The sequence below is a fragment of the Bos grunniens genome, chromosome 9, assembly GCF_055505025.1.
Source record: "Bos grunniens cultivar Pamir isolate PY7600 chromosome 9, Bosgru_T2T1.0, whole genome shotgun sequence".
In the NCBI taxonomy this organism is placed as follows: domain Eukaryota; kingdom Metazoa; phylum Chordata; class Mammalia; order Artiodactyla; family Bovidae; genus Bos; species Bos grunniens.
This window is the reverse complement of record NC_141173.1, coordinates 54,703,667-54,723,810: the sequence shown is the minus strand read 5'-3', so window position 1 is coordinate 54,723,810 and position 20,144 is coordinate 54,703,667. Positions and strand designations below refer to the sequence as shown.

The 20,144-nt window shown below is 37.5% G+C and overlaps 1 protein-coding gene across 2 annotated transcripts in view; it reads left to right on the top strand.

Moving 5' to 3' along the window:
* Positions 1-20,144, top strand: part of FUT9 (fucosyltransferase 9) — a 253,852-nt gene that overhangs the window by 112,589 nt on the left and 121,119 nt on the right. The window contains exons 2-3 of one of the 2 annotated variants that reach the window (XR_015133103.1): positions 11,949-12,037; positions 12,951-14,098. The gene's annotated coding sequence lies outside the window, so the exon portion shown is untranslated. Of the gene's footprint in view, positions 1-11,948; positions 12,038-12,950; positions 14,099-20,144 lie in introns of those variants that run through there. The other variant, XM_086317681.1, reaches the window with a different exon arrangement.

Here is a 20,144-nt window from a genome sequence, read left to right as displayed (position 1 = left end):
ATATTCAATATCCAAACATTTTTCTTCATTATCATTGTCCCCAAATTTACCACCATCATATCTCAACTACTGCAGTACTCTTTGAAGGCTATTGCTTCTGGACTTGTCTTTCTACTAGTCACAGAATATTCCAAATGATCTTTTAAAATCTTAATCAGATCATGATAATCCCCTGGTCAAACCTCTCCTAACTCCATTATATCACAAAGTCTGAACCCCTTAGAGTGGCCTATGAGGCCCAGTATCACTCAGCCACTATCTGCCTATCAACCTCCAACTCTGCCACTCCTCCCCTCCCCCTGGGCCCTGGGTCCCTACGCTACAGGCACACCATTGTTGCTTTCTCCCTGCTCCTTGAATATGCGATGCTTGTTTCTGTCCTGGCCCTTTGCACCTAGTGTCCCCTCTCCTTATCTTCAGTTCAAACATGACTTCCTCCAGGAGGCCCCCCTTCCCTGACTGCCTCCACTCAGCGTGACACCCAGTCCTCCTGCTGTGGCTACTCTCTGCTAACACTTCTCGCAGTCAGTTTTTCTCAGCTCTGTGTCTGCCCAATGGCCTTGCAAATTCAGTCTGCCCTGGATCTTGGCTTCTGGGCCCATCAGAGTCTCTGCTGTTAGATATATTGCTACTTCCCTCTTCTGCCATCTACTTAAAGCTGAAAACCTCACGAACTCCTGTGACTGGCTCATTTTGCTCCCAGTAGGCTCAATTTTTCTCAATTCACTATCCATGCTACACAGTAACCTAGGGAGATGGGATTGTGATTTGGGCCTCTTCATGCCATTGGTCTCTCATGATATTACTAGGTCTCCGTCAGGTGTTGGCTTTGGATTTTACAGCATAACAATCTCTTCTCAAACCCATAAGCAGAAGCCCTTCAAATTCTCTCAACCAGGAATTTCTAATGCTTCTTTCCTTCGAGGTTTGAGCTCAAAAAGCTGGGAGGAGGACTTCCCTGGTGATCCAGTGGTTTGATCTCTGCTTCAGGAAGATTCCACATGCCACAGGGCATCTAAGCCCATGTGCCACAACTACTGAGCCCCTGCATTGCAACAAGAGAAGTGACCACAAGGAGAAGCCCATGCACCACAACTTGAGACTAGTCTCCACTTCCTGCAACTAGAGAAAGCTCGAGTGCATCAGTGAAGACCCAGAACAACCAATAAACAAATAGCAAACTTGCAGGAGGAAACAAGAGCTACAGCAGCCACTTTCCCCTTCCTTTCACTGGGGCCTTCTTCATCCCCCCTCTTCTGGCATTTCTCATAAGAATAGGTAAAGAAGGCTTTCTTCCTTTCTACAGAAATGAAGTGATCTTTCTACAGGATTTAAACTGCTTTATATAAAGTTTTGTTTCTTGCAAACCTTAGTAAAACAAACATCAAGATGAAGAGCAAAAATCTGTGAGTCACTTTTAATGTTTCATCCTCATTGAGTCTCTGGATCTTGGCAAAATATCCAAATAATAGACGAATCCACCATACCTTGGCTCTATGTGTAAGGGGGAACAAAAGGAATTTAGAATTTCTTTTCAAGACTGCCTGACTTTAAGCCATACATCAAAATAGTGTTATAAATGACAGAAGCTAAGTGTCTGTCCCCACCTCTACCCCATGTCAAGCAGATGCCTTGACTGCTCTAGGAAGAAAAATAAGTCTCTAGGTATGTAGAAAAGAAAATCTATTGTAATTGTTTGACTGGGTTAGACACAAAGGTAGGGAAATTTAAGAGAATAATGGTTTCCTCACATGTAATACAAAAAGAAGAATAGAGATAATAACTTTATTCAGATAAAATTTTATCAATAAAAATTAATAACCATATAAGAGTAACTCCATACCTTGAGTGTTATTTGTTCAGCATACTGTATCATTATTCAGGTTTGAAATACACACATGAACATATGTACTTGTTGGCTGTCATTATTTGCTCTCTTTCTAGATAGGATTCTAAATGTTTGATTTTTCTGACTTTTCAGCCATGCTCACTTCAAAAGCATCAAGTAATATGTTGGGTGGTTAAAAACACAGCAGGAATGGCATTTCATGCTAAGACAGAAAACCATAAAAAAAAAATTCACAGATACTCAAGTATGAATCTGAAACCATTGACAAAGGTGTAAATCCCCCTTCTCTATTTTTCTTAATTTATTAGATATATTGGTCCTTTATGTCTTAATTTATAACCAACACATTACATATGTTATATGCAATCACTGTATTTGTAGTGTTCCTCATTTAACAACTCTAAACACAAGATATAGAATTTCAACAGAGAAACTTAATCTGTCTTAAAATATATCTCAATTTTTATTTCAGATTGGAGACTCAACTGGTATTGAACACAGATACCTAGGCAGAATTATCTTACAGTATTAGGGGAGCCATATGCAAGGAAAGACACATTTGAGTAGATACTTTGAAGTTAGGGCTGAATTTGACTCCCAGCTACAATACCTTTCAGCTTCTTAGTATGTACAAGTTGTTTGAATTATCTGAACCCTATAAGATGAGGATAGTAAAACCCACCTTACCCTATTATTAAATGATAATTTGACAATTACACAAACCTAAAAGAACATTCAATACTTATTATAAAATATAGATGAGTTTTCATCTACTTTCTCATACCTTTGTAAAGATAACAATTAGGTGAGATTTGATGTTAAAGACAAGCAGAATTGCCACATCTACTCTCCACATTTTGCTTATCTTTAAATGCGTTTGCATCCACTATTGAAATGTAAATAAAAGAAAAAAATGTACTTAAGTAAGGAAAAACATCCAAATAATAAGACTATTAGGGTACTCTTTCTACCCCCTTCTGATGCCTATGTCAGAAGCTTTCTCTGTCTCCTTTATACTTTAATAAAACTTTATTACACAAAAGCTCTGAGCGATCAAGCCTCGTCTCTGGCCCTGGATTGACTTTTTCTCTGGAGGCTAAGAATCCCGATGTCTTTTTGTGGTTCAGCAACAACTTTTCATCTTGGAGGCTCGTCTGGGATTCTTCAGAACAAGATGGGAGCTAACAATTCCAGCCTCACTCCTTTGAACTGTATCCTGAAAAACTGGGATAGATTTGATCCCCAAGGTTTAAAGAAGACACATGGTCTTCCTATGTGATACTGCATGGCCACAGTATCCATTCAGATCAGATCAGATCAGTCGCTCAGTCATGTCCAACTCTTTGCGACCCCATGAATCGCAGCACGCCAGGCCTCCCTGTCCATCACCAACTCCTGGAGTTCACTCAAACTCATGTCCATCGAGTCAGTGAAGCCATCCAGCCACCTCATCCTCTGTCGTCCCCTTCTCCTCCTGCCCCCAATCCCTCCCAGCATCAGAGTCTTTTCCAATGAGTTAACTCTTCGCATGAGGTGGCCAAAGTACTGGACTTTCAGCTTTAGCATCATTCCTTCCGAAGAAATCCCAGGGCTGATCTCCTCAGAATGGACTGGTTGGATCTCCTTGCAGTCCAAGGGACTCTCAAGAGTCTTCTCCAACACCACACTTCAAAAGCATCAATTCTTCAGTGCTCAGCCTTCTTCACAGTCCAACTGTCACATCCATTAATGACCACAGGAAAAACCATAGCCTTGACTAGACGAACCTTTGTTGGCAAAGTAATGTCTCTGCTTTTGAATATGCTAGTTAGGTTGGTCATAACTTTCCTTCCAAGGAGTAAGCATCTTTTAATTTCATGGCTGCAGTCACCATCTGTAGTGATTTTGGAGCCCAGAAAAATAAAGTCTGACACTGTTTCCACTGTTTCCACATCTATTTCCCATGAAGTGATGGGACTAGATGCCATGATCTTCGTTTTCTGAATGTTGAGCTTTAAGCCAACTTTTTCACTCTCCTCTTTCACTTTCATCAAGAGGCTTTTGAGTTCCTCTTCACTTTCTGCCATAAGGGTGGTGTCATCATCATATCTGAGGTTATTGATATTTCTCCCGGCAATCTTGATTCCAGCTTGTGTTTCTTCCAGTACAGGTAGGTGTTGCCTGATGGGTCATGGTGGAAAGATCTGACAGTATCCATTGGATGATAGCAAACAGTGGCCGGTTGGAGGGTCTCTTAAGTATAATAATACTGTTTTACAATTAGACCAGTTCTGTAGAAAACAAGGGAAATGGGTAGAAGCAGCATTTCTTTCTGAGAAATATTCCAGACTTATGTCCTAAGGGTATAGATTTGGGTGTGACTCCTTCAGTTCCCGCCTGTCCTCCTACTTTGCTAGATGAGATGGAGGACAGGAGACAAAGAGATAAAGAAAAGCAGGTTTCTCCAATCTATCCATGGGATCATATGTGCAGAGCAGCCAGAGAGACTGAGGAACAGCTGTTGCCTCTTCATGAAGCACCCACCGGGAGAAATAATCAGTCTATGAGAGTTAATAAACCTTTTTCTTATCAAGAAATACAAAGAATCAAGGAGGATCTGGGAGACTATTTAGAGGACCCAGAAAAATACATTAGAGCTTTTAAAGGTGTTACTCTGCTTTATTACCTTACTTGGAAGGATGTGATGTATATCTTGGGACAAACACTGACTCCTGACTCAGACTTGAGTTTTGGGAAAAGCAGCTGCTTATGGAGATGAATGGCTTGGTAATGAATCAGTAGGGAAGAGGGAGGACAAGATATCTGCCCTCCCTACTGGAAATCAGGCGGTCCCAATCAGCTAAAGGAAGATGGGATCAGAGTCATTTTGTCAGATGTATTCTTGAAGGACTCAGGCAGGCATGTGCTAAGCCTTTAAACTATGGCAAATTGGCAAACATAGAACAGGGGGAGAAGGAAGCTCCTGGTAAATTCCTAGATAGACTGAGAGAAGCCCTTCACAGATTCACCAAGATTGATCCTGAAAGTGAAGAGGGAAAAGTGATCTTAAAGGATAGTTTTCTCACTCAGTTGGCTCCAGATATCCGCTGTAAGCCATTAAAACAGGCGTATGGACCAAATCAGTCTTTAGATAATCTGTTACAACTGGCTCAGACAGTCTATTATAGTAGGGAATATGAGGAAAAGAAAGGCAGAGAAAGACAAAGGAACAGGCAGAAGTCTTCTCAATGGCTATGAGAACAGTTCTTAAACAGCCTGAGAAAAATGCCCAGAGGGACCCAGGTGAAAAGGGATGGGCTTGCTATTACTGTGGAAAGGAGGGGCACCTCAAGCGGAATTGCCCTCGGGCATCTAGGCCTCCCCCTGCTCCATGTCTTGTCTGCAAGGGACCACACTGGAAGAGAGACTGCCCCCAGAGGTATAGGTTTCAGGGGTCGGTCTCTTAAGACAATCAGGACTGAAGGTACCCCAGGGGTCCCCACACAAGCTCCCATCCTCATTACACCTGAGGAACCCCAGGTGCTGGAGTCCAGCTCCAGCAGCCAGGATATCAGCCTGAAGGGGTGAGCAGTGTCAGCAGACGATGATGTAGCCTCTGACTCATAGTACGGAACTACATGTTTATTTCAAGCTTCAGGTTCTCTTTTATACTTTGACAAAAGCATTAGGTCAGAGGTTTGACATTTTCAGTTTCCCCCACCCAGATTTACTGTCTCCAGAAATCATTGTTGTCCTACAAACAGAGTTCCTGCTTCAGCAATTCTCTCAGAATTGGCTTTACTATCAATTATCTAGAGCTTCCCTGGTGGCTCAGAGGTTAAAGCGTCTGCCTGCAATGCGGGAGATCTGGGTTTGATCCCTGGGTCAGGAAGATCCCCTGGAGAAGACTTTCTCTTATATGTCCTATACTTAACTTGTGATTACATTGTAACTCATGCTACATTCCTCAGTTTATTTATCTTTCTAAATCCTGTTTACCCCTAGCATCTTAAGATCACTATCTCTTAAAAAGGCTTCTAGCTATTCTTAATTATTCCTAAACCCTAAACTCAACAAACTTCTTTTGCCATAAATATTTCCCTCACAAACAGGTCTCAGATAACAATCCTTCCCATGGCCTCAAGCTGTGGCCTACATGCTCATCCTGGGACATTCTTTGTAAAGATCCTTGAACAAATGTCTATGGTTATTTTATAGATTATTTTCTGGGCACAACTGTAGAAGGCTTTGTGCTTTCTCATTCTTCTCTCAAGCACCTTAACATTCTTTCCAGCCAACTCAACCAAAGAAAGGAAAGAACAAGTCAGAATCACAAGGCCTAACTCCTTCATCCCTGGGCCGTGCCTGCGAGATGAGGAGAGGGGGTTGGGGCCGTGCCTCCATTTTGTCAGTACTGCCTAATGTGGCTCCCGACACCCGGGTATTAATAATTTTGGGGGGCCAATCCTTTGATTTCCTTTTAGACACTGGGGCAACTTACTCCATGCTCACTGAAGCCCCTGGCCCACTTTCTCCCCGATACGCTTCCATAATGGGACTCTCTGGACAAGCCAAAAGATGGGCCTGATAATCTATGTGAGCCTACTTCTGCTGACTCCAAAAATCCTGAGTCTGCCATTTGACCCTCAAGACAATGCCTTCCTGTCCTGAGTTCACTCCTACACAGCATTTCACAATCAGTCTGACTGCTAGGTTTGTGGAGCACTCCCCTCTTCATCAGTGGAAGGCTTCCTGTGGTGGACATCTCCACTTCAAGGAAAAGATTTTTTCCAAGTCTGCAAATACCTTCAACAACAATCACATGTGACGCTTCTTCTTAAAATGATGACATCTAACAACCTTAAGATGGACTGATGTAACTATGGACATAATGTGACTTTTCATTTCTATTTTAACTTGGTTTAATGACTATTTTGCCTTATGTCTGTAGCTGTAAAATGGGGTCTAACCATCTAAAAGCTTTTAAGTTACAAATGGTTGTCCAAGCTCCTATGAGTGCCACAGCCTCCTCCAACTATTACTTGGGGGCCCTGGATCAGAGACCCTCAATATGGGGCTTAGGAGAATATGTTGCCTCAACAATTTAGGGGCGACGCCCTTAAATAGCAGAAAGTTGTTATGGAATTAAAATGATGCCCCTTTCCATTGGCAACATAATTCTCCTAAAAGAAAAGGGGGGAATGAGAGAGTCATTTCCTAAGCAGGTTGATAAGAAGTCCAGGAGTCCCAAAGGAGAGAGGGGTCTGGAATTCTCAAGGAGGAAGAAAGGACAGATTTTTTTCCTCTACATTCCTTCAGTTCAGTTCAGTTCTGTCGCTCAGTCGTGTCCGACTCTTTGCAACCCCATGAATCGCAGCACACCAGGCCTCCCTGTCCATCACCAACTCCTGGAGTTCACTCAAACTCATGTCCATCGAGTCAGTGAAGACTTGCAGCCACCTCATCCTCTGTCATCCCCTTCTCCTCCTGCCCCCAATCCCTCCCAGCATCAGAGTCTTTTCCAATGAGTCAACTCTTCGCATGAGGTGGCCAAAGTACTGGAGTTTCAGCTTTAGCATCATTCCTTCCAAAGAAATCCCAGGGCTCATCTCCTTCAGAATGGACTGGTTGGATCTCCTTGCAGTCCAAGGGACTCTCAAGAGTCTTCTCCAACACCACAGTTCAAAAGCATCAATTCTTCAGCACTCAGCCTTCTTCACAGTCCAACTGTCACATCCATACATAACCACTGGAAAAACCATAGCCTTGACTAGATGAACCTTTGTTGGCAAAGTAATGTCTCTGCTTTTCAATATGCTATCTAGGTTGGTCATAACTTTCCTTCTAAGGAGTAAGCATCTTAATTTCATGGCTGAAATCACCATCTGCAGTGATTTTGGAATGCAAAAACATAAAGTCTGACACTGTTTCCACTGTTTCCCCATCTATTTCCCATGAAGTGATGGGACCAGATGCCATGATCTTCATTTTCTGAATGTTGAGCTTTAAGCCAACGTTTTCACTGTCCTCTTTCACTTTCATCAAGAGGCTTTTTAGTTCCTCTTCAATTTCTGCCGTATGGGTCGTGTCATCTGCATATCTGAGGTTATTGATATTTCTTCTGGCGATCTTGATTCCAGCTTGTGCGTCTTCCAGCCCAGCGTTTCTCATGATGTACTCTGCATAGAAGTTAAATAAGCAGGGGGACAATATACAGCCTCGACGTACTCCTTTCCACATTTGGAACCAATCTGTTGTTCTATATCCAGTTCTAACTGTTGCTTCCTGACCTGCATACAGGTTTCTCAAGAGGCAGGTCAGGTGGTCTGGTATTCCCATGTCTTGAAGAATTTTTCACAGTTTATTGTGATCCACACAGTCAAAGGCTTTGGCATAGTCAATAAAGCAGAAATAGATGTTTTTCTGGAAGTCTCTTGCTTTTTCAATGATCCAACGGATGTTGGCAATTTGATCTCTCGTTCCTCTGCCTTCTCTAAAACCAGCTTGTACATCTAGAAATTCATGGTTCACGTATTACTGAAGCCTGGCTTGAAGAATTTTGAGCATTACTTTACTAGCGTGTGAGATGAGCGCAATTGTGTGGTAGTTTGAGCATCCTTTGTCATTGCCTTTCTTTGGGATTGGAATGAAAACTGACCTTTTCCAGTCCTGTGGCCACTGCTGAGTTTTCCAAATTCGCTGGCATATTGAGTGCAGCACTTTCACAGCATCATCTTTCAGGATTTGAAATGGCTCAACTGGAATTCCATCACCTCCACTACCTTTGTTCGTAGTGAGGCCCACTTGACTTCACATTCCAGGATGTCTGGTTCTAGGTGAGTGATCACACCATCATGATTATCTGGGTTTTGAAGCACTTTTTTGTACAGTTCTTCTGTGTATTCTTGCCACCTCTTCTTACATTCCTTAGGATTATATAACAATGTATCCTGCCTCAAGACATTCTCTGGATTAAATCTTCTGGCTAATCCTGTTATCTTAAAATGTAAATTATGGGAGTAGGTCTGGTGAAGTCTTTACAACCTCCAGACATTCTTTTGATTCATTAGAGACTAAAAACATCTATTTCTGCTTTATTGACTATGCCAAAGCCTTTGACTCTGTGGATCACAATAAACTGTGGAAAATTCTTCAAGAGATGGGAATACCAGACCACCTGACCTGCCTCTTGAGAAACCTATATGCAGGTCAGGAAGCAACAGTTAGAACTGGACATGGAACAACAGATTGGTTCCAAATCGGGAAAAGAATACGTCGAGGCTGTATATTGTCCCCCTGCTTATTTAACTTCTATGCAGAGTACGTCATGAGAAACGCTGGGCTGGAAGACGCACAAGCTGGAATCAAGATTGCCAGAAGAAATATCAATAACCTCAGATATGCAGATGACACGACCCTTACGGCAGAAATTGAAGAGGAACTAAAAAGCCTCTTGATGAAAGTGAAAGAGGACAGTGAAACCGTTGGCTTAAAGCTCAACATTCAGAAAATGAAGATCATGGCATCTGGTCCCATCACTTCATGGGAAATAGATGGGGAAACAGTGGAAACAGTGTCAGACTTTATTTTTTTGCATTCCAAAATCACTGCAGATGGTGATTTCAGCCATGATATTAAAAGATGCTTACTCCTTAGAAGGAAAGTTATGACCAACCTAGATAGCATATTGAAAAGCAGAAACATTACTTTGCCAACAAAGGTGCGTCTGGTCAAGGCTATGGTTTTTCCAGTGGTCATGTATGGATGTGAGAGTTGGTCTGTGAAGAAGGCTGAGCACAGAAGAATTGATGCTTTTGAACTGTGGTGTTGGAGAAGACTCTTGAGAGTCCCTTGGACTGCAAGGAGACCCAACCAGTCCATTCTGAAGGAGATGAGCCCTGGGATTTCTTTGAAAGGAATGATGCTAAAACTGAAACTCCAATACTTTGGCCACCTCATGTGAAGACTCTGATGCTGGGAGGGATTGGGGCCAGGAGGAGAAGGGGATGACAGAGGATGAGATGGCTGGATGGCATCACTGACTTGATGGACGTGAGTCTGAGTGAACTCCAGGAGTTGGTGATGGACAGGGAGGCCTGGTGTGCTGCGATTCATGGGGTTGCAAAAAGTCAGACACAACTGAGCGACTGAGATGAACTGAACTGAGCTGATATAACTCCATTGCTAACACTAGCAAGCACATACTCTTTCTATCCCCTTCTGATGCCTATGTCCGAAGCTTTCTCTATCTCCTTTATACTTTAACAAAGCTTTATTACACAAAAGCTCTGAGAAAAAAAAAATAAGACTATTAAACACAAGCCAAGACTTTGAGCAAATTCAGAAAGAAATCTGACTGAATTTTGTTTTAAAATCTACTGATTTCAGGGAAAAAGTTAGGTATTTGGTGGCTATTCAATAGGAACAAGAGATATGGTTGTGATTGTGTGTGCACATGTGTGCATGTGTGTGTGTGTGTGTACTGAGTATAAAGATACCTAACCACCAAATTTTGTTACCTGTAAATATGAGAGGCTTCTTTGATTATGTTCTACAGCAAAGAAAAAAATTGGCAGTGTATGAATTCCCATAACAGTTTTAGGAGGCACTATTTTAAAGAGAAACCTAAACTCACTTTTTATTGTACTCAAAATTATTCCGTAGTTTGATGACAGTTGTGCTCACCATTGGGGAGATGAATGTCAGTGGGTAGGTTTCCCACTTTGTATTAGAGCTGATATCTTCATTCATTACTGAATAAGAAATCTAATAAGGTTTGAAAGCACTTGCTCTATTTATACCCAATCATGTATGAGGGCAAGTGCCTTAGTCCATTTGGGCTGCTATAAATGTATTAATACCACAGCCTGGGTAGCTTATCAACAACAGACATTTATTTCTCACAGTTCTGAAGGCTGGCATATTGGGTGTTTGGTGAGAGCTTCCTGGATCATAGGTACCAACTTTTCACTGTGTTCTCATCTGGTGGAAAGGCAAGGGAGCTCTCTGGATTCTCCTTTACAAAGACACTGGTCCCATTCATAAGAGCTTCTCCCTCCTGACCTAATCACCTCTCAATACTATTAAGATTTCAACGTAAGAATTTGAAGGGGGAGGGATACAACATTCAGACCATAAAAGAGATTTCATCCATTAAGGTGAAAATTAAAGATGTTCAGACAAATCATCTAAAAACTTGGTCTTTGTTCTGTCAAGCATCCAGATAATAATAAACATCCAGATGATTTAGTAACATGTTGTTTTTGTTTTTTTGTGCTTTAGACACAACTTAGCCTTTAAGCGGAAAGCACGAAAAATAGAGACCATGAACTATATTTAGTTAACAAAATGTATTCATTTCCTTAAAGTTTTAATGACACCATTTATTCTTTTAATAACATTTCTTATTGTCCAGGCATAGCTCTTTTAATAATATTTCTTATTTGATTGTGCTTTGTTTTATTGCACTTTGCAGATACTGAGATTTTTACAAATTGAAGGTTTATAGCAATACTGCATCAAACAAGTCTGTCAGTGCCATTTTTTCCCAACATTATTTTTTCCCTTCATTTGTCTGTCACATTTTAGTAATTCTCCCAATATTTCAAACTTTAACATTATTATCATACTTGTTAGGATGATCTATGACCAGTGATCTTTGAAGTTATTGTAGCAAAAAGATTGACTCGTTAAAGGCTCAGATGATCGTTAGCATTTTTTAGCATTATTTTTAAATTGAGGTATGTGCATTGCATTTTAGACATAATGCTATCACACAATAGGCTACAGTATAGGGTAAACGTAACTTTTACATGCGGTGATATAGCAGAACATTAGTGTGATTCGCTTTATTGCAACATCCACCTTACTGCAGTATTCTGAGACCTAACCTGCAATTTCTCTGAGGTCTGCCTATATATTGACATGACTTAAATAATCCAATAACATTTGCCTAAAAATGAAAAAAAATCATAATATAGGAAAGTGACACAATAATACATAAAGATCTATGTTTATAATTATAAGGTATATTATTTCTTTTTGTTTTCTTTGGTTATTTATCTACATATATAGTAAACCCAGCATATTTAGCTCATTTTTTCTCTCTCTGTCCCAACAGGTTTAGAATGTAATAATTCAAGAATTTTATCATCAAGTGGAATAGCTTAACAACTGTCTATGTGCTTCCCATGATATGTTCTCTACAGTGTAAGTATGTATTTACTTTCCCAAGCTGGCTGGATTCTGAGAGAAATGTGTTCAATTGGAACTTATTGGTAACTTAGATTGTTTAAAAGTTTACAAACTAAAATTCATCTTAAGTAAAGAATAGTTTCAGAAGTTTATCTTATATGAAGAGATGTTGGACTTAATATTATATCAAAGTTAACACTTAACATAGTTATGTCATATGAGGTAGAATAATATACCCATGATGTTTAGTTGTATTTTTATAACTATTATACTTAATATCTTTAAGATTTCTATACTGTTCTTTATTTTTTTTAAAAAAACTTTAAATATTATACCTGTGAAATTTTATTCTAAGATATTATAATTTCTTGAAATATCTTTTAAAAATTATAATGCATAATATTTCAAAGTCAGGTCAACTTCTTTCTACATTAGTTATATTTTTGAAAACTGGTTTCAGTTTTGGCAAGATAATACCTATACCACTAAATCATTCATGTACACATGTGTGTGTTTGTGTGTGTGTATGCATACATACACATATATGTGTGTATATGTATGCACACGATTTTATTGATAAGCTAAATAAAAAGAATAAAAATAATTTATACTCTAAGGAAACCTCTTACTATTAGCTTCATAATGCTGAAAAGTAAGGAGAAAGGTGGAAGGCTGGGGTTGTATTCCTTGTCTGTGAGTTGAGAAGTACTAAGAGAAAGTGCTAACCCATGGCAGTGGAAAGTAGAGGAGGCAGTCCTACCTCTTTTTCCTCAGAAGAAAGTAAGCCATGAACTGGAGCCCCTCAGTAATCAGAAGTGCTGCCCAATTTATGGCATGTTTAGAGCATCAGGAGATGCTGTTCCTTGACAGCACCTGACACTGTGAGACCTACAAGGCCCAAGTTAAGCCTTACTCTGCTTTCTTCTAGTCCTTTCCTTGTTGGAGACCCTGAGGTTATAAAATCTATCAAAAGTGACTTGGAACTTACTGACTCTCGATCCTGCTTCAAGAAGGCAGGGAGCTGGAGCTGCCTGCTGGTATTTTGTGGGAGCTGGAGGTAGCAGTGGGCAGACTGTTAGCATGTCATTTCAGAACACTGAATGCTTTTTGACACAAAATACCACTTTAATACACAATATGTGGTTCTAAAGCAGTGCTTTCTGAAGAAAATGTAATGTGAGACACATGTGATTTCATTTTTCTAGAGGTCACATTTCAAGTAAAAAGAAGCTGGTAACATGGGTGTTAGTAATATATTGTATTTAACCTTATATATTCAAAATACAGTCTTTTTAACATATGATGAATGTAAAAAATATTAATGGTCCTTTTAGCATTCTTGTTTTAATATTGTCTTTCAAATCCAATGTGTGCTTATAGTACATCTCAATTTTGATACTAAATTTTTACTGGGTATACTTGATCTATATTTTGATTTAATAAAATTTACAGTTGATAAAGATTCACAAAGCCAAGTTGTCCCATACATAAAAGTTTTTTTTCAATAACTAAATTGAACATCAGTTTTTAAACCTAAACATATATACTATTGATACTATGTATAAAATAGGCAATGGATGGGAACATATTGTATAGCACAAGGAACTCTACTTAATGCACTGTGGTGTCCTAAATGGGAGGGAAGTCCAAAAGGGGAGGGAAATGTGCACATGTATGGGTGATTCAGTTTGCTATACAGTAGAAGCTAACACAACGCTGTAAAGCAATTGTACTGCAATACGATTTAATTCATTTAAAAAAGAAATAAAATCATCAAAATAAAAGCCATGGCTTCAGTCACATTGGTCACATTTTATGTACTTGGCAGTCCTCTGTGGCTAGTAGCTGCCATATTGGACAACTTTTCCAGAGAACTGATTTAATGATGTAATTCTGCTACCTAATGGATTTTGTAGGCAAACCTCAGCACATCAAAGGAGCATAGAACTTCAAAAACCTTAATGAGAAGTTATCTGATCCTATACTTCTAACTTAAAATAAATTTTATAGAACCAGCTATTTATGAGAAATTATGGGTAATAAAATATACAATGTGTAAACCTTCAAACTGTAATACATTGGAATTTGTTCACTTTTTGTTTGCTTCAGTGTACATACTCTTGTCACTAAAGGCATTATCTGATCACAACCCTTCTTAATTAAAATGTGAACCAAAAGCAAAATATATATATACATTTTTTTTTAAATTGTTCTGTGAAAGACACTGTTAAAATAATGAAAGTATAAGCTTCAGACATGTAGATGACATATCTGATAAAGAAATTGTACCCAAAGTATATAAAGAATTCTTAAAAATTAATATAAAAATTTAAAAATTCATAAAAGATCTGAATTTTAAAAAGAAAATATATGAAAAAGCAATAAGTATATGGGAAGATGTTTAACATCTTTAGTCATTAGGAAGCTACAAATTAAAACCATGATGAGCTACCACTAGAGAGCTTTTAAAAGGATACATTAAAAAAAAAATCTGACAACATGAAATGCTGATGAGTATGCAGAACCACAGTGATTTTAATTTATCATTGAAGGAAATTCAAAATGGTCCTGCACTTTGGAAACCTCTTTGTCATTTTGTTTTAAAATTAAACATGCACTTACCATATGATTCAGCATTCTCACCTCTTCGGTATTTACCCAAGTGAATTTAAAACTTGTCAGGTTTCTTGCTAGGATACTTAAAGATTTTATGGCTATGGAGAATATTTTAAAGTTATATTTTCTAAATGAATTACAGATTAAAAAAATAATTTATTTTCTGCATGTTTATTTTTATCCAATCTCATTGAGCTCTGCATTTTTTTAAATTCTCTGGAGTCTTCTAAGAATACTGTCATACTCTCTAGAAAATAAAATTGTGATTTGAAAAAAAAAATAGTTTCACACAAAAACTTATATATAAATATTTATAGCAAGTTTATCTGTAATTGCCAATATGTCAAAATAATGAAAATATTTTTCAACTGGTGATTGAATACACAAACTGTAGTACACCTATAAATAGAATACTTGTTGTTTAGTCACTAAGGTGTGTCTGACTCTTTGCAACTCCATGGACTGTAGCACGCTAGGCTTCCCTGTCCTTCACTCTCTCCTAGAGTTTGCTCAAATTCATGTCCATTGAGTTGGTGATGCTATCCAACCATGTCATCCTCTGCCTACCTCTTCTCCTTTTGCCTTCAATCTTTCCCAGCATCAGGGTCTTTTCCAATGAGTCGGCTCTTTGCATAAGTGGCCAAGGTATTGGAGCTTTAGTTTCAGCATCAGTCCTTTCAATGAATATTCAGGATCAGTCCTTCCAATGAATATTCAGGACTGGTTTCCTTTAGAACTGACTGGTTTGATTCCCTTGCAGTCCAAGGGAGTTTCAAGAGTCTTCTCTAGCACCATAATTCAAAGGCATCAGCCTTTGGCACTCAGCCTTCTTTATGGTCCAGCTCTCACATCCATACATGTCTACTGAAAAAAACCATAGCTTTGACTATATGAACTTTTGTTGGCAAAGTGATGAAAAGGAAAGAATGATTGATTCATGCACTATCATGGATGAATATTTAATGTATTTTGTAAGTGAGAGAAGGGTGACACAAATGACTGAATGTTATATGTTTCCATACATATGAAATTCCAGAAAAGATAAAGACACGAAACAGATGAGTGTTTGCCAGATAGAAATACAGGAGGATTGATTACTTCCTACTTTAGGAAGTGTCTTCTTATGCGCTATCTCATCTTTCTACCTCAGTGTAATTATATTTTGCCATTTTTCCCCATTTACTCCAAGTTATTAAGAACCTCTGTTCTCTATTTGCCATAAAATGTTCAATCATGGTTTGAAATTTAAGAATTTTAAGAACTCTTTACATATATTTGCATTTTTAACAATTCACACCATTTGAACCAAAGTTATGATTCAAAGTTTTAATTTAATTTTAAAATCATTCAAAGTTTTAACTCTTTTATGGCCGTTTGGTTCTATATTCTTGGCAATATTATCTTGCTAGTCATATAGACATTAGTTTTAATTACATAAATGGTTGGGTGTTCAGATACCAAATAAACCAGTAAGTGGCCAAAATAACTCTAATGCCATTTTAAAATTAGGATAATTAAGGACTTATGGACTTTATGTGACACAATAATAATATTATGAGGCCCAAATTTTCTTACACTTTTTTAAGAGTTTTATAAAGTTTTTAAAAGTTTTATAAAGTTTTCTTTATACACATCAGCTTTGCAGTAAGCTTGTAAAGTAGGAAATTCTGCACTCCTTCTAAATAAGGAAAGAAAGAGCTCTCTGAGAGGATAAGTGATTTGCCTAGAGGTGGACAGCTTGTAAGGATTGAGCATCTACAATCACCCCTTCCTTAAATTAACTCTTTGGCTTTTGTACCACTTTGTAAAGTCCACACTGTATGGAAATATTCTTATTGGTCAGAGTATGTTCTTGCTTTTTAAATTCCAGAGATGACTGAGCTCTTTTCTATAAGTGACATTATAGTGAATTTTATTTCATTAAGAAAATATTAACCAGATGGTACTAGTGGTAAAGAACCCACCTGCCAACGCAGGAGATGTCAGAAATGTGGATTCGATCCCTGGGACGAGAAGATTCCCTGGAGGAGCGTATGGCAGCCCACTCCAATATTCTTGCCTGAAAAATCACATGGACAGAGGAGTCTGACAGGCTACAGTCCATAGGGTTGCAAACAGTTGGACACAACTGAAGTGACTTAGCGTGCACACAAAGCCAAAAGTCTCACACATGAAATATCTTTCTGTTGAACTTCAAAATCTGACCTAAGCTACTAGATTGGAAATAATTCTTGCTACATTACTTATGTTATATTAGATACAGTGTGCTTTCACATCAAGGAAATCTAAGATGAGAATCAAAAAGCTTCACAAAATGCATAAACTGAGTAATGATTTTTTTTTTAATTATAAAATGATTATCTCACAAAAACATTTATCATGTCTTTTCTTGGATAACAATCATCTCTGGTACAGTTTCATTAGATTTCCACATAGTATTTAAGAAGAAATACATTTACTTTATAAAGCAAAGTGTATATCCTTAGACATTGTGATCCTTTTCTTTAGTACTTGCATTATTATCCCTGTCTGCTGCAGTTTCTCTAAGCAGGAATGATCTCATCATCTATAGGCAGTTTTAAAATGAAGAAAATTTATAGCATACTCTCACTTATCAATAAATCAGACTTCCTATTGCTTTGTGATCACAATGCAGACTTCTAAGGGAACTTATTTTATTAGGTAATTTGAAAATACTTATTAGACTATTTGAAAAGCTTCTTGAACATGAAAGGATGATAAGTAATAAAGGAAGATACACCAATAGAAAAACATGTTTTATACCCTCAAATAATAGTATAGTAGGTAGAGAAGAAAAATGAAAAACTCAATCTGATTCATCCTATGCTTACCTCTCATTTGATATCTGTTACAATGCATAAAAATCCATTGAAAGAAGATTCCCAAATCTATCTCTCTGCCATATTTGAATGCTAACAGCTATCACTATTTTCTTTCTTCTAATCGAAATCCCTTCAACCATAGTAAAAGTCTTATTTCATTTTTGTTGTTGTTGTTATTGTTGTTTAGGAGGTTATTCAAAGGATTCCTTTTTGTAAGATCTGTCTCTTTTGTACTAAGCCTTCCTATTATACTTTCTGTTGAATAACAGATACTTTAAAATATTTGAAGCTTTGAATTTCTAAATAAAATGCCATTGAGCACATTTGTAATCAAAGCACAGTAGGATATTAATTAAAAATTTGAGACTTTAAATTAATGTCATTTAAACCCCCCAAAACAAATATAATGATTTCTCCTTTCTTATGTTTGAAATGTCATAATCTATCTCACAGTAAATCTCTATGCTGCTAAGGGGTAAAATCTGGAATATGCCCCTTTGGTTTTATGGGTGCACAACATCACATATCATTATGCTCAGAGTTGAGGTTGAAGATGGAAAATTGTCTTACATGATAAAATGAGGAGAACTTATAAGTAAGTCTTCAAGGAACAGAAAATAAGCAATGTGCTAGACAGCTAGAAGAATTTTAGGAAAGTAGTATTAATTCAACATTAACTTGTTTATACTGCTGTGAAAAAATACCACTCCATCTAAAATTTCAGAACTACCTGTCAACCATATCTTGTTTGAAAGTTTAGGGGAAAATTAAGAGATGAGTGCCATATCCAGGTCAAAGCAGTGAGAGATAAAGGAACATTTATTGTAGAATTGGAAAAGCTCCAGTGTAGAAATTCAGAACACCAAATAATCAGAAGTTTATGTAATCCCTAGAATTCTCACTTGGTACATTGAAATTTTTTATAGAGCATGGAATAATTGATTAGAAACATCAAATGCAGAGATTGCTATTTATATCTATGTTACTTTTGTTGTTGTTTGGTCACCAAGTCATGTCTGACTCTTTCTGACCCCATGAACTGTAGCCCGCCAGGCTCCTTTGTCCATGGTATTTCCCAGGCAAGAATACTGGAGTAGGTTGCCATTTTCTTCTCCAGGGATCTTCCCAACCCAGGGATCAAACCTGTGTCTTCTGCATTGGCTGGCAAATTCTTTACCACTGAGCCACCAGGGAAGCCCTTAATTTTGTTATTATACAAACATTAAAGCAATACTTAAAAGCTCAAAAAAATGTATTATACTCAGAATCCAACCACCCTAGAAATTCACATAGCCTTTTGTCTGTTTCATTTCTAATCCATATGTATGACAACTTTATGTAGTATAATTATCATTGTGCTTTGATTTTGTTTCAATACCAGATAATAAACATTTTAACATAGTCATTATTTTATATGTCCTAATAATGAGTACTTACTTAGCTCTTTTCTCATATATTTGGGGGTTGGTGGTGTTACTTCAAATACCTATATTTATCAAACATTTTTGTCTTCATCTTGAGTCTTTTTCTCTAACAGAGGAAGTAGAATTCTGGCTTAAGAGCAAGTCTCTAAATATTCAGAGTATACTAGATATGTGGCTATGGAAATGGTTCTAAATCTTCCTAGCTTCCTTTCATCAAGTGAAAAAATGGAAATAAAAATAGGGTTTATATTGTAGAATTGTTAAAAGGACTAAATGCAAAACTGTATAAGATTATGCAGAGTGTCTATTTGGGCAAATTCCTAGAAATTAAACTATCAAGGCAAAGAATATGACTGCACATATTCTTTCCAAAATTGTTACACAAGTTGTTAACTTCCAGGGTATTCAGCTGCTAAAAAAAATGAAAATCATCTTCAATACCTTAAACAAAAAACCACAAAGCTGAATTGATTGCTAACTTAAGGGAAGGAGAAGTATATTGTTGGGGTAGAGACTTTCAGAGCAAAGGCTGCTAAGGTTCTGAAACTTGAAAAATGGTTACTCAGTGAAACAGAAACATATTTATGCCACCCCTTATGCTCTGCTGGGGATGGGAGACATTGAAAATTATCAATTATATGCAGTGACTTATCAGACTTTGAGGCATTTGAAAGCAAAATATTCTCTGCCCCTGCTTCCAACTAGGAGAATGAATATGGTCTCTATAAAAGTGTTCATAATTTCAAGCTACACCTTGAACTCTTGTCATTTGATATTATAAACATACTTATTTGATTTAAATAAATTCCATGGAGCAGAGACAATGCCATTTCTGCATTCTTTAATTTTCTTGTAGGGTTTATTAGAGCATGATTAGGCAGACAATGCAAAATATTAATTGATGACTAAAAGGGAAAAGAACAACCATCTATAATAATGTTAAATAACTGATCAAGGAATTTAGATCTAAAGGTCAAGGGTTATTAACCTAAATAATAATTCATAAAACACATTTTATGAAGTTTCAGGTTATTATTTAGCCTGAGAGGTAATAATTTCTCTTTTTAGAAACTACTTTTTCTTTCCATAATTGTAAAGGACTACTTGGGACAAATTTAATATATTTTAAAAGTAACTGACTCAGCTATATAAGTATCAAAAATTTAGGGTAACAAAACAGATACTATAAACAAAACATTTTTATTCGAAAACTTGTGAGATATATTTGCAAAAATTATA